Genomic DNA, 14195 nt, shown 5'->3' with positions numbered 1-14195 from the left:
TCTAGAATCGGGGAGTTTTAAATATAACAGGACAAACTCAAAGCATGTGTAAGCAGGTGCAATTCCACCTGAGTTACCAATCTGTTCTTAAATTACACCAGCTCTGAATTTGACCTCAAAATCTATTAAAAGATCAGAGATAATGTAATCTTTTGTGTAAATATATCATGTGTCAAATCTGTTTGACACTAATGTCCAGATCCTATTGTTGAAGAGCATTAGAACAACTCAGGAAAGGAATACAAAAATCGCTTTAAGTCACATTAGTGGTCCCCGAATGTTAGGCCAAACTATACCAGGCCAGTTCCTCTTGGGCCATTCCCACAGCAAAGGAGCCATTCTGGCAACTGGAGATCACTGGAGCATAAAGGTGCACCAATCACACCCCTTTTCCCCCAGCTACACCCATTACAGTGGTCTTATTCCATCTAAGGATCCCACCAAACTGAAGAGATCCTCCAGGAACCATATCTGCAAGTTTTAGGGCGGTTTTGCATTGGAAAAGCTGTACAAAACTGCCCTAACAATTTCTGGGCTCTGGCCTTATATATTCCTACCTTAGATGTAAATACTTAATTTTCATTGGTTTTAATCCCATGAAACCCTATTGATTTTGGGTTTTATGAATGGATAATCAGCTGAACATGAGCTCCCCGTACAATGCTGTGGCCAAAAAAGCTAATGTGATCCTGGGATGCATAAGCTGGGGAATCTTGAGTAGGAGTGGAGAGGCTATTTTACCTCTGTATTTGGCACAGGTACGACCACTGCTGGAATACTGTGCACACTTCTGATGCACACAATTCAAGAAAGATGTTGTTAAATTGGAGAGGGTTCAGGGAAGAGCCACAAGAACGATTAAAGGATTAGAAAACATGTCTTGTAGTGATAGACTTAAGGAGCTCAATCTATTTAGCTTAAAAAAGAGAAGATTAAGGGGTGACTTGATTTCAGTCTATAAGTATCTACATGGGGGACAAATATTTAATAATGGACTCTTCAGGTCTAGCAGAGAAAGGTATAACATGATTCAATGCGGAAGTTGAAACTAGACAAATTCAGACTGGAAATAAGACATACATTTTTATTGGGAAGAGTAACCATTGGAACAATTTACAAAAGGTCATAGTGGATTCTCTATCACTGACCATTCTTAAACTAAGATTGGATGATTTTCTAAAATATATTCCCCAGGAATTATTTTGGGGAATTTCTATGGCCTGTGTTATACAGAAAGTCAGACTAGATGATAACAATGGTCCCTTCTAGCCTTAGAATCTATGAATGTAACTGAGGGCAGAAATTGACCCAGTATATTTAATCCCTTATGTATAAACTTAAATATCAATGCTTTTATATTCTTGTTTTCAGGCTCAGACATGCAAAATTTATTTCCTGATTTCTCAGGTGTTGTTTGATACCTTGCAAGAATATGCCCATCATCAGGAATATCTAACATTTTAAAATGTGCTTTCCTGTAATGCTTTCCATGGAATATTCCTGGCATCAAACTGATTCCTGAAAAATGCCAAAGTATTGATATTTTGTTATGTGGAAAGTTTCTCCAAAGAATGATACTGAAATAATTACTTTAACGTATTAGTTTTTCCCCGTTTCATGGACTGCAAAAGGAACAATCTTAGTACAAGTAGCGCCACTTCCAAAGACCTGGCCAAGATTCACCTTGCACACAACTGAGTGAGGCTATTTTGATTTAGCCTTTATGGAAAAAGTTGAATTCTAAGAATGACATTACTAATACTTGACTAGTGCTGACAGGTCAACAACAGTGTCAATTCTAGAAACATTGAGCCAAATTAATCTCTGTCATGACTCCATTGACTTCAGTGGAATTATACCAGTTGCAGATTTAGCCAGTGTATTTTAAGAAGTGCTATTTTATGGAGTGACTTAAAATGAATATATTTCAGGAAGTATAGGTATTAGTTTATATATCCACAGGGAGTCATGTGGCCTTGTATTTTAATTCCCATATTTAAAATATGGGAGCGTATACATTTATGTACTGAATTTGTAACATTTACAATAGGAAGACTCTGACTGGCAAACATGAGTTTCATGATATGAGTGTCTTATTTAAATCACACAAACTAATCCTGAAAGTTGCTCTGCATGGGTGGTCCATTGTGCACACACAGAGAGCCCAAAGGAGCAAGGGTTCACTCACACAGAGCAGCTTGCAGGATTAAAACCTTAGTCACATTCTCTTTCTTTACACCACTAGGAGGATTGACAAATATAGTTGAAAAGCAGCAAAGAATCCTGTGGCACCTTATAGACTAACAGACGTATTGGAGCATGAGCTTTCGTGGGTAAATACCCACTTCGTCAGATGCATGTAGTGGAAATTTCCAGAGGCAGGGATAAATATGCAAGCAAGAGTGAGTCAGGCTAGAGATAATGAGGTTAGTTCAATCAGGGAGTATGAGACCCTCTTCTAGCAGTTGAGGTGTGAACACCAAGGGAGGAGAAACTGCTTCTGTAGTTGGCTAGCCATTCACAGTCTTTGTTTAATCCTGAGCTGATGGTGTCAAATTGATAGTTGAAAAGCAATCTTTAAGAATGAAGAAATACATTCATTTTGAAGAGTAGGTTCTCTGTTATCTTCTACACTTAAACACCAAGTTTTCTACCTTAAACTAAAATATTGTTTGATTTTAAAAGTCAGAAAAATATTCTATCTAAACAATGTTACTTTAACAAGTTATGATATATTCTACTGAATGTGGTGGTAGCTGAATTCAAGTAGAAATGGACATCTATACATCTGCTACTCAGTTTTATTGGCAAATAATGTAACATTATCCACTCAGACATTCCGCATTTCAGGGAATTAAATGGCAAAGCCAGCCAGCTACATTCTCAGTGCTGTAGTGATGTAACTGTATTCTCAAGTTAGCACTTCCTGGAAAAATATGAAGGGCCTCTGGGAATTTACTATTTCCCCTGTGTTTAGAGGAATTAGAGTTTGCAAGAGTACCAACGACACACCTAAATTGCAATACACAGTAATTAGAAAACTAGAGGTAGCGCCTAAGATGGTGTCGGGTACCAATCTAATATGCTGTGTAGTTGTGTTACTGATCTGATAGTCCCTTTAAAAAAAATGTTACTTTTAATCAGGAACTGGTGATCTGGGAGATTTTAGATGATATCTGAGAGTTTCTAGAAGTTAAGACTCAAGCCTAAATTTGTTCTCTTAGGAAAAGCATTTTCTCTAACTAATCTGTGTTAAACTGGATTTCACAGGCCCTCTATTTGGTTTGCTACTGTACAGAGACAGCATTTCATTGCACCACATACAGAATGGGGTACTTTTAGACCAGAACTCAGGACAGTTGAGCAATCCTTAAAGTGCAGCGGAGTAGAGTTTCAGTAGGCAGCTTTCCATGATGTATATTCCCAACTTCAAGAGACAGGGCACGTTAACTGTCCTTGTGAACCCTTGCATGGAATTCCCATTGTGGTCAGTGGGAGTTTGTGCAAAGAGTATGCAGCTGTGTTTATACTATTTCCCTGAGACTTGCTTAAAAAAAAAAAAAAAGTACTTGCTCCTTCTTCCAACATAAGGTGTTATTTTAGGCTGCCTGGTGTGGTCTGTGGTTTAATTGAGCTCCCTAACAGAAATGGCTGACAGACAGTAGGCAAGTACCAAATGTACTTCAGAAGATAAGGAATACTGAAGGTTATTAATGGATGCACCTAGAGATCAATTTTCTTACATAACTGTTGATTATTGATACCGCTGATGTCATTTTCATGTCTAAGACATACAACAACTACTGATGGAATTTTATTGTATACCTACAATTCTTAGTTATCTTTAAATTTTAAAATGATGTACAGTTATAAAGGAATACACAAATAACCTCCTTTGTGTTGGGAGATGTTACACACACAAAATACTTTCAAAATATCTGATTTACATCATGTAAATATTTATCTTTAGGTAATGTAAACTTGTGAGTTTCATGAATTGCACAGGAAATAAGATACAATGTAGTACCCTCTCATTCTAGTAATTTTCAGCTAGAAGACATTCCACTATGCACCATTCCCACAGAAATTCACTGATGAAAGTCTTCTTCCTCTAAGAAAATTAAATGTAAAAATGGAAACAAGAAAGAGACTGTATTTGCGTGTCACTTCTATCTGTATTCTATGACCTTTTAATAAGAATTTTCTTTATTTCCCTTTTTTCTTATTTCTTGCCTTTTTCTTTGAATGGTTGATAACTACCATAAATCCAAGAATATTTGGGGATGGAAAATAATTATCACAGTTAATGTGTAATATGCTTTGATATGTTCCTATTGGAAGTTAAATGTTTAAGTGTGTATTTATGTCCATTACAATTTATTGTATTAGTATTTAATGGAAAATAAAGACTATTTAAACCACATAAATAACAAAAGTCCTTGGACCGTTTTGGACATTACTGAGAACAGCATCATGAACAATCAGAAATGTCCATTTGTATCTAGAATTCTAAAGCCAACACCTGATAGAAAATTAGTCCATTGCTGAAAGTCAAGAAGACTTTTATTCCTCCATTTCAAGGAAAAGCTTTCTTTAGTAGCAATGAACATTACACTTGTTTAATACATTCCCACACTAATAAAATTTCCCTGAAAACCCAAAATATCACCCAGTATATGAGAAATACAGAGGACACTAAGATACACAATCCTGATCTGCTACATCAACACCCATTCCTTGATGTGTCCCTTGTAGGGCATTATACGGTGTACAGTTGGGAATTCCTGATTTTTTAATCAGAAGACACAGAACATAGGAAGAGTTAGGTTTCTATCAGTACCTGGTAAAACCTAAATCAGGAATCCAACAAGGAGAGATGGTCATGGTCCTGTTCCCCAAATCATGATAAGTTAAACAAATAAGGTCATAGTCTAGTGAAAAATTAAATGACTAAGTAGGCTATAGCTGTCATCGACACAGTCTTAAACCTTTGCCATTTTTCTGCGGCAAGGAGACCTGTACAAACAGCACCAACTATTCCTCACCCTCCTTTTTTGGCCACTTGCAGAAGAAAAAGAGAATAATAATTAACAGAGCAAATCCAAAAGACTTGTTAATTCACTCAGTTGTTAATCAGTCTGATCTACCACTTATCTCCTGTTTCTAGTGAGTATCTATGCACACTGCATAGAATGAAGGGGGATTTGATAGCGGCTTTCAACTACCTGACAGGGGGTTCCAAAGAGAATGGATCTAGACTGTTCTCAGTGGTACCAGATGACAGAACAAGGAGTAATGGTCTCAAGTTGCAGTGGGGGAGGTTTAGGTTGGATATTAGGAAAAAACTTTTTCAGTAGGAGGGTGGTGAAGCACTAGAATGGGTTACCTAGGGAGGTGATGGAATCTCCTTCCTTATAGGTTTTTAAGGTCAGGCCTGACAAAGCCCTGGCTGGGATGATTTAGTTGGGGATTGGTCCTGCTTTGAGCAGGTGGTTGGACTAGATGACCTCCTGAGGTCCCTTCCAACCCTGATATTCTATGAAAGTGACATCTCCAAAGTGTATGAAGGGCAGGCAGGACTTGCCTATTCAGTGCAGCAAAGTATACCAGAAGGGTATGATTTGTAAAGCATTCTAACATGCTGCATGATAACTGCCCTGTGTAGACCCTGCTTGCATCCTCTACCTACTTAACATAAGGACTACATTAATGTGAACAGAAACTAGGTACTTTTAAAATACACGAGTTGAGTCTACATGGGGCATTTAGAGTTCAACATCTTACAGCACTTTACAAATCACTCTCCTCTAGCGTGTTGTGCTAGCACCCCGGAGACAAGCACTCAGTCAAGCCTGAACTTCTTTGTCTGCCCATTGTAGGACTACCAGTATCTCAGAAGGATGGTAAACAGCAGCAACTAAGCTAGACATTCTTAAATAAGTTGGCCTGAATAATTTGCATCCAAGAGTTTTAGAAGAGCTGGCTGAGGAGCTTGTTGGACTGTTAATGCTGATTTTCAATAAGTCCCTAGAGTTCCAGGAAGTTCTAGAAGAACACGAATATTGTGCCAAAACTGAAAAAGGGTAAATGGGATGACCCAGGTAATTTAAGCCTTGTCAGTCTGACATCAATCCCAGGCAAGGTAATGGAGTGGCTGATATGATTAATAAAGAATTAAAGGCAGAAAATATAATTTATGCCAATCAACATGGGTTTATGGACAACAGATCCTGTCAAGCTAACTTCATATCTTTTTCTGATGAGATTACAAGTTTGGTTGATAAAAATAATAGTGTTGCTGTAATACACTTGGACTTCTGTAAGGTATTTGACTTGGTATAGCAAAACATTTTGATTAAAACACTAGAATAATATAAAATTAACATAGCACACATTGAATGGATTAAAAGCTGGCTAGTGATAAGTCTCAAAATATAATTGTAAAGAGAAAATCAACAAGCAGTTGTGTTGCTGGAGTTGCTGGGATCGGTTCTTGGCCCTACACCGTTGAACATTTTTATTAATAACCTGGAAGAAAACAAAATCACTGATAAACTTTGCCAATTACACAAACATTGGGACAGTGGTAAATAATGAAGAGAATAGGTCACTGACACAGAGTGATCTGGATTGTTTGGTAAACTAGGTGTAACCAATATTCATTTTAATATAGCTAAACGTAGACATATACATCTAGGAACAAAGAATGCATGCCTTACTTACAGGATGGGGACTCTATCCTGGGAAGCAATGACTGAAAAAAATTGGGGGTTGTGATAAAAACAGGAAATTTCAAGTAGGAATAGGGAGGTTAATTTTACCTCTGTATTTAGCACTGGCTCAACCACTGCTAAAATACTGTACCCAGTTCTAGTGTCCACATTTCAAGAAGGATGTTGATAAATTAGAGAGGGTTCAGAGAAGAGCCATGAAAATGATTAAAGGATTAGAAAACTTGCCTTATAGTGATTGAACTCCTGGAGTTCAATCTATTTAGCTTAACAAAGAGAACATCAAGGAGTGACTTGATTACAGTATCACTACCTACTTGGGGAACAAATACTTGGTAATGTGTTCTTCAGTCTAGCAGCAAAAGAGCTGACATGATCCAATGGCTGGAAATTGAAGCTAGACAAATTCAGAATGGAAATAAGGAGTACATTTTTAATAAGGGTAATTAACCTTTGGAACAACTTACCATGGATCATGGTGGATTCTCCATCACTGGCAATTTTTAAATCAAGATTGGATGTTTTTCTCAAAGATATACTCTACGAATTTTTGGGGGAACTTTTATGGCCCATGTTATATAGGAGGACAGACTAGATGACCCTAATGATCCCTTCTGGCCTTGAATCTATGAAGCTATCAATCTCGGGTGATCAGGAGACATCACTGTGACGCTGTCTAACAGTCTGACCTGAGATTGGCACTTTCATTGCAAGTCAGACCAGACAGTATATAGAATTGTGATAGTGATTTATGTTACTGTTGATTCTAGACTCACTAAACATGTTTTTCTGATCAAGAATCATTGACCTATAACTGTTGCGCTCTTGGGGAGTCCAGTTTCATAAATATTAGCGAGTGTACAGAACCTGACTCTTTACTAAGGGGAGTTCTCTTCATTACTAATCCCGCTTGATTCAAATCACTGGTATTGTGGGCATGTGAGTGTTTTACTTATATTTCATTTATCCAAATTGTTCACAAGTCAGCCCTTTATAGAGGCTGTGTGAATTTTCCTGAAATGAGCTGTATTAATTAGGATTGATTGTGCTATACAACAATATTTTTATATTTGTCTTTTGAGACAAACTAAACAAAACTGAAGAAATTCATTCCTAGTAGTGTAACACCATTGACTTCTCTCAGTTACACCAGAGATGATTTAACCCAACATGAGCAGTACATGACACTATTTTCTCTCCAAGGACAAAGAAATGAATGTGCCATGAAGGTTAAAAGATGTTGCGGTCTCACACACACACACACCTTTCCAATCTTTTTAATGCTCATAAGCCTCTCTTCAGTTATAGCTCCTGTCAGTGTTATTTAAATGCAGTATATTAGTTTAATTTAGGAATTAAGAGATCCTGACTCTACTCTTGCTTCCCGTTTGTAGGGCTGGTTAGGGAAGACACCATATTAACAAGTTGAGTGCAGAAGACAAGAGCACAGAGCAGAAGCAACAGCTATTGACAGCAGCTCTCCCTCCCACAAGCACCTCCTGCCCACCTGCAGGCCCCACCAATCAGTACCTTCCCTTCCCTCCCCTCTAGGGTGACCCATGTGTCCAGTTTTGGACCAGAACACCCGGTCGAAAAGGTATCCTGGCAGCTCCTTGACTGTCTGGTTTGCGACACCACAGTAGCACCGCGTGGCTCCCCAGTCCGGAAGAAGCCAGCATGTCCGGCAGCCAGCTCCTAGCCTTAGAGGCTGCCAGAGGGGGTCTGCGTGCTGCCCCACCCCCCACAGGCGCAGGGGAAGAACTAGTGTGAGCACCACTTGCGAGTGCTCAGCAGACAGCTGTTGAGGGGCAGCATGGCGTGCATCTCTCCCGCTGCCCGGCCCTCTTCTCCTCGTGCGGCTGCTGGGCTCAAGCTGTGGCGCATGCCCTGTGGCGAACCATAGTCTGTTGTCCCATCGCCGGCACCCTGGAGTTTGAGGTATGTGTATCCCCCTCTCCAAGTGCTAGGAATGAGGTTGCATCCCCATCCCCCTCACTGCATCCCATCCCCTCAGTCATTGCATCCCTCCCCCTCCCACACACATACCCGTCATTGCAAGAGTTCTGAAGAAGCTTAAGAATTCATTAAAAACTGCTTATATGCAAGAGGATTAATAATTCTACCTATATTTTAAAAGGTTCACGAGGTGATCTGGGGAATTACAGACCAGTAAGCTTTACAATTATGGCTGAGATTATAATTAAAAATAAAACATATGGAAAAATGACATGATAGAGTCCAACCAGCATAGTTTCTGCAAAGGTAAATAACATCTCACTAAACTCCTAGAATTCTTTGAATGTGCCAATAAAGTAGCGGCTAGAGGAAAATCAATTGGCAAAATACATTTTGACTTTCAAAAGGTCTTTTACAAGAAGCTACTAAGCAAACTAAGTAGTCAGAAGATGAGAGTCAAATTATTGTCCTGAACCAAAAACTAAGAAACAGGAAACAGTTTGGGAATAAAGGGTCAATTTTCATGATGGTAAAAGTTAAAAGACAGGGTGCATCACAGTTGTGTGTTAGGTCCAGCGTTTAATACATTTATTAATGATCTGGAATGGGGACAGAGTAGTGAGGTGGCAAAGTTTCCAGATGACACCAAAATAATTTAGGTTAGTCAAAATCGAGGCTCTTCAGAGGGAATGCCCATTCATCTAGCTTGGTTCAAACATGATGGGAAATGAAATTCAATATTCATAAATGCAAAGTAATCTACATTGGAAGGAAAAATATTAACTATTTATACATTTTACAGAGTTCTAACTTAGCTCTGCTAACTCAAGAAAGGGCATCACTGGGCATCACTGTGGCTAGTTGGACAATGACCTAAGCATAACATGTAGCTGTAATCAAAAAAGCAAACAATATTAAGATGCATAAGGAATGGCTAGAGAATAATACAGCTAATATTATAATGCCTTTATATAAATCATTGGTGTGGCCCCATCTGCAATCCTATGTGCAGTACTGATCACCCCATCTCAATAGAAATATTTCAGAATTAGAGGGGGTTCAGAGAAGGGTGACTAAACTGATTAGGTATATGGGAAAACTTATGTGAAGAGAGGTTGAAAAAACTGGGACTGTTTGCCTTAGAGGGGAGATTAGCAGGGGGACAAAGAAAATAAAATAATGAATAGTGCAGAGAAGTGAGATCCAGAACTTCTATTCTCCCCATCTCATAACACAAGAACAAGGGAGCATTCAATGAAGTAGAAAATGGCAAATTCAAAACTGATAAAAATATTTTGTCACACAATATGTAATTGAACTGTGGAACTCACTGCCAATGGAAGTTCTTCAGACCAAAAACCTTAACAGGATTCAAAGTGGGATTGGACATTTGTATGAATATCAAGAATATCCAGTGTTACCATAATTAATGCTAACAAATTTTGGAAGAGATTTTAAACCTCATTGTTCAGATCTTAAACTACTAAGGATTAGAAGGCTTCTCGCACCTTCCTTTAAAGCACCTTATATATAGTCCATTGTTGAAAATGAGATACAGACTAGATGGACCAGGGGTCTGGTTTTCACATTCCTACATTCAGTCCTGGAGAGACTATTTTTCCAAACTTGGCTCAAGTTGCTACTGTTACTCTCACTGTAAAATAAAATGTACACATGTACCCTATTTATATCTGTCTTTATAAAATATGCACCCACCACACAAGCCTCCAGGAGTATATTCAACTTGAAAAATATAAATGCTGGAGGAATCTGGAAAATGCTGGGAACATATGTTTCAGAGGTGTCAACAATTAGAACATTTTGGCAAGCTTTTCACAAATGCTTGAAAATATAATTACACAAGAACTTCAGCTGGATCCAGTTACACTAGTCCCATGGGAGCAACTGAATTAGATCTCTTTGTGTACTAGTTGCTAAGAGAGTTATTCTTAGATGCTAGAAAGACATGAATGGCTCATCTGTAAAGCAATTTATTGTCAACATTGTAACACCACCATCCTGTGAAGGAGTCATTTTTGAAACAAGACAGGCTTGATCATTTTGAGAAAACATGGAAAAATTTCTAAGAATTATGAAATTCAAACTCCACCCCCAAACACACCATGAGAAAAAGCATCAGTAAACAACAAGTCAGGCTATGATTTAGTCACGGGTATTTTTAGTAAAGTCATGGACAGGTCATGGGCAATAAACAAAAATTCACTGGCCCCTGACCTGTCCATGACTTGTACTATAAAATACCCCAGACTAAATCTTAGTGCTCTGAGGGCTCCAGGGTGCTGCAGATGCTCAGGCAAGGACAGGGGGGTGCTCCAGCGCACCTCTGCTGCTGCTCTGTGGGTGTGATCCTACAGGACATGCCACTGCTGCTCGGGGGGGGCCCTCTGGGGGCCCACTGCTGCTGCTCTGGGGGCAAGAGGGGGTACAGCCCAAGGACCCACTGCTGCTCTGGAACCACTGCTCCAGGGCAGTGCCCAGGAATGCTGCTTCTTTGGCAGCCCTGGGGCCAGTTGCCTGGGGCTGCTCGAGCAGTGGCCAGTGCAGCTGGCCCCAGGGTCACCCAAGCAGTGGCTGGTGTGGTTGGCCCTGGGGTCGGCCACACAGGCAGCTGCAGAAGTCATGGAGATCCCAGAAAGTCATGGAATCCGTGACTTCCATGAAAGACTCACAGCCTTAATAATATGAAATGGAAGGTATCCTAGGTTGCCATGGTGTGCACAAATAAAAGGAGAAAATAAGACAACGTTAAAACAGTAATATACAACAGTTTAGGGAAGTGGTTCTCAACCTTTCCAAGCTACTGTACCCCATTCAGGAGTCTGATTTGTCTTGTGTTACCACATTTCACCTCCCTTAAAAGCTACTTGCTTATAATATCAGACATAAAAATACAAAAAAGTGTCATAGCACACTATTACTGAAAAATTGCTTACATTTTCTTTACCATACTATAAGGAGTTGGACTCACCCCTGCGGCACCTCCTGCTGGTCGCCCTTGGGAAATTAGCTCATTTTCCGGCCAGGAGCACCCTCTGCAGGCTGGTGATCCGCCTTACCTCACCCTGGCCCCCGTGTCCCTCCCAGGACCACAGTGCCCCTTCACTAGGTTTCTGCCCCCCTTGAAGAACCCCTCAGTCTCAGGGTCTCCCCCCCACCCCAGGGGAACCCCCATCCACTAACCCCACCTCACCTCAGTGTATGGTTACTGCCAGTCACCATCTGGCCCCACTCCTTGGGGCAGACTGCAGTACATGCCACTCATCACAGGCAAGGTTGGGTTGTACCTGCTGCCCCTCTCTATAGCTGGGCTGCCCCACTGCAGCCCCCGTACTGGTCTTAGACCCACAGCTAGGCCTGCAGCCTGGGGGTTTTCCAGGCTGGAGCTCCCCAAGCCTTCCCCCAGACCTGCTCCACTCCCAGTACCCTGCTCAGCTCCCTTGCAGCCAGACCCTTCTCTCTCTACAAGCAGAGAGAGAGAGACGGTCTTCTTGAGTCATTGATAAAATTTTAGTTTGTATTGACTTTGCTAGTGCTTTTTACGTAGCCTGTTGAAAAAGTAGGCAAATACCTAGATGAAGGGATGTATCCCCTGGAAGACCTCTAAGTACCCCTTGTTGAGAACCACAGGTTTAGGGTAACTTATTCTGTTTGTTACACATAGCACATATAAATATATTATATTATTGAGGGGAGCCTTTAAACAATATAAACAATTTGAAGATATTAGCTATAAATCTTGTAAACACCAGTACATAAAATTCAAAAAATATTCCCCTTCTAAACCCCACCCCCATTTCTAAAAGAATACACACACTCAGTGGCTCTAGTTCAATTTTTAACCTCTTCCTGGAGTTTATTTTAAATAAAAGCAAAACTAGGCTGTTTTCCCTCTACAGGACCTCTGTAGATGTCCTTACTTCCTCTGCCCCAGACTATTCTGAGTTGGAACTAATAAATCATATCTAGTAGCTGTAAGGATGAGTCAGCAGAAGAGTTCTGCATGTCGATGCAGGGTCCTAGAACCTGACATGTGTTACCTAGATTTCACTAGAAACCAGCCAGGGTTACACTTATATTGGTTTTATTAAATGCTGCTATTGGATCAAACAGAAAAGGGATGCAGCTTATTCATGCACGCACACATTCAATGCATTCATACCCTCATGCACCTACACACTCATACAGGCAGAGAATTACCGGAGACAGCAGAGGAACCCAAGAAGCTGAAGCATAGTAGATCTGGTGTGTCCGCCTGTGGTCACGGGTCCGGGCCGGTGAGCAGGTCAAGAAGAAGAGAGGCTTGTGAGTGTGCTTTCTTCCTTTTATTGGAACTGGGTGGCTCCCGTCACATACAGTGAGTTTTCCTTCTGTGTCCATCACTGAGAATTCCTAGACCTCATTCTTTTCACGCATACCAGTTTCTTCTTTTCTTTACAGCACCCCGTGATTGATGCAATCTTCCCTGAGAAGGCAGACACACCTGGTTCCTGTCTCCGGGCTCTTTTCTCCTTGCAGTTCCTCTCCACCCAGTCCCCCCCACACACTCCCTTGTTCACACTCTCCCTGATCACGTGATGGAATATTGCAAAGCTTGGAGGTTATACAAGTGTTAACTGAAAAGGTTACAAAGCTTGCAAAAGTTAGCATAGCCTTTTAAATTTTGTAACAATGACTAAAAGTTACAAAAGGTTACAGAACTTAATACTAGCAATGACAGAAAAGTTACAAATCTTACAATTGCATTCTACTGGATTGAGCAGAGGCTTTACACAACAACATGTTGTTATTTGCAGTGTTGTTATAGCCAGGTTGATCCCGGGATATTAGAAATACAAAATGGGCAAGTTATTGGAGTTGATCCAATACAAGATATTACCTCATCCTCCTTGTCTCTCACATAATAAGATAACTATACTGTATTCTTTGACCAAATATGAAGAAAAGGCTTGTTCCACAGTTACAAGTTGATATTGCAGAGTTTTTGTGCTATGATTTTGAGAACAGTGGCACTATTAAAGGAACTAAGAAAAACCAAAAAGCTATATGGTGCTGCTTCATAAAAATAAATAACCATTTCTGTGGTAAGCTAATATAATCAGAAAAACACCACAGGAGACCACAAAGCTACTTTGCAGATTCAGCCATCAACTGTAATTAATACATGTTATGGTGTTGTAACATATAACTATATAAAAGTATATCATAAGAGTATAACAAGAACGGATTTTAAGCCTATAGATGCTGGTATTGCTGAAAACATGCAAAAGTAAACCAGTAAATAAAAAGTTAAGCAAGACCGAAGGTCTGAGAAAACACTTGCATCCTTCCCTGTGACTGTACAGGAACAGGGGAGCATGTAGGGCATAGGAGGCTCAGGACTGGCCTTGTGAGAAATGTTAGTACAGTCACTACATGTGAGCAGGCAATGATAATTTCCATGAAGTGCAACCAAATGTTGTAGGCAAGAGGAAGAATGAGAGGGCCAAC

Source organism: Malaclemys terrapin, chromosome 7 (assembly GCF_027887155.1).
Source record: "Malaclemys terrapin pileata isolate rMalTer1 chromosome 7, rMalTer1.hap1, whole genome shotgun sequence".
Lineage (NCBI taxonomy): Eukaryota > Metazoa > Chordata > Testudines > Emydidae > Malaclemys > Malaclemys terrapin.
Note: the sequence above shows the minus strand (reverse complement) of the source record.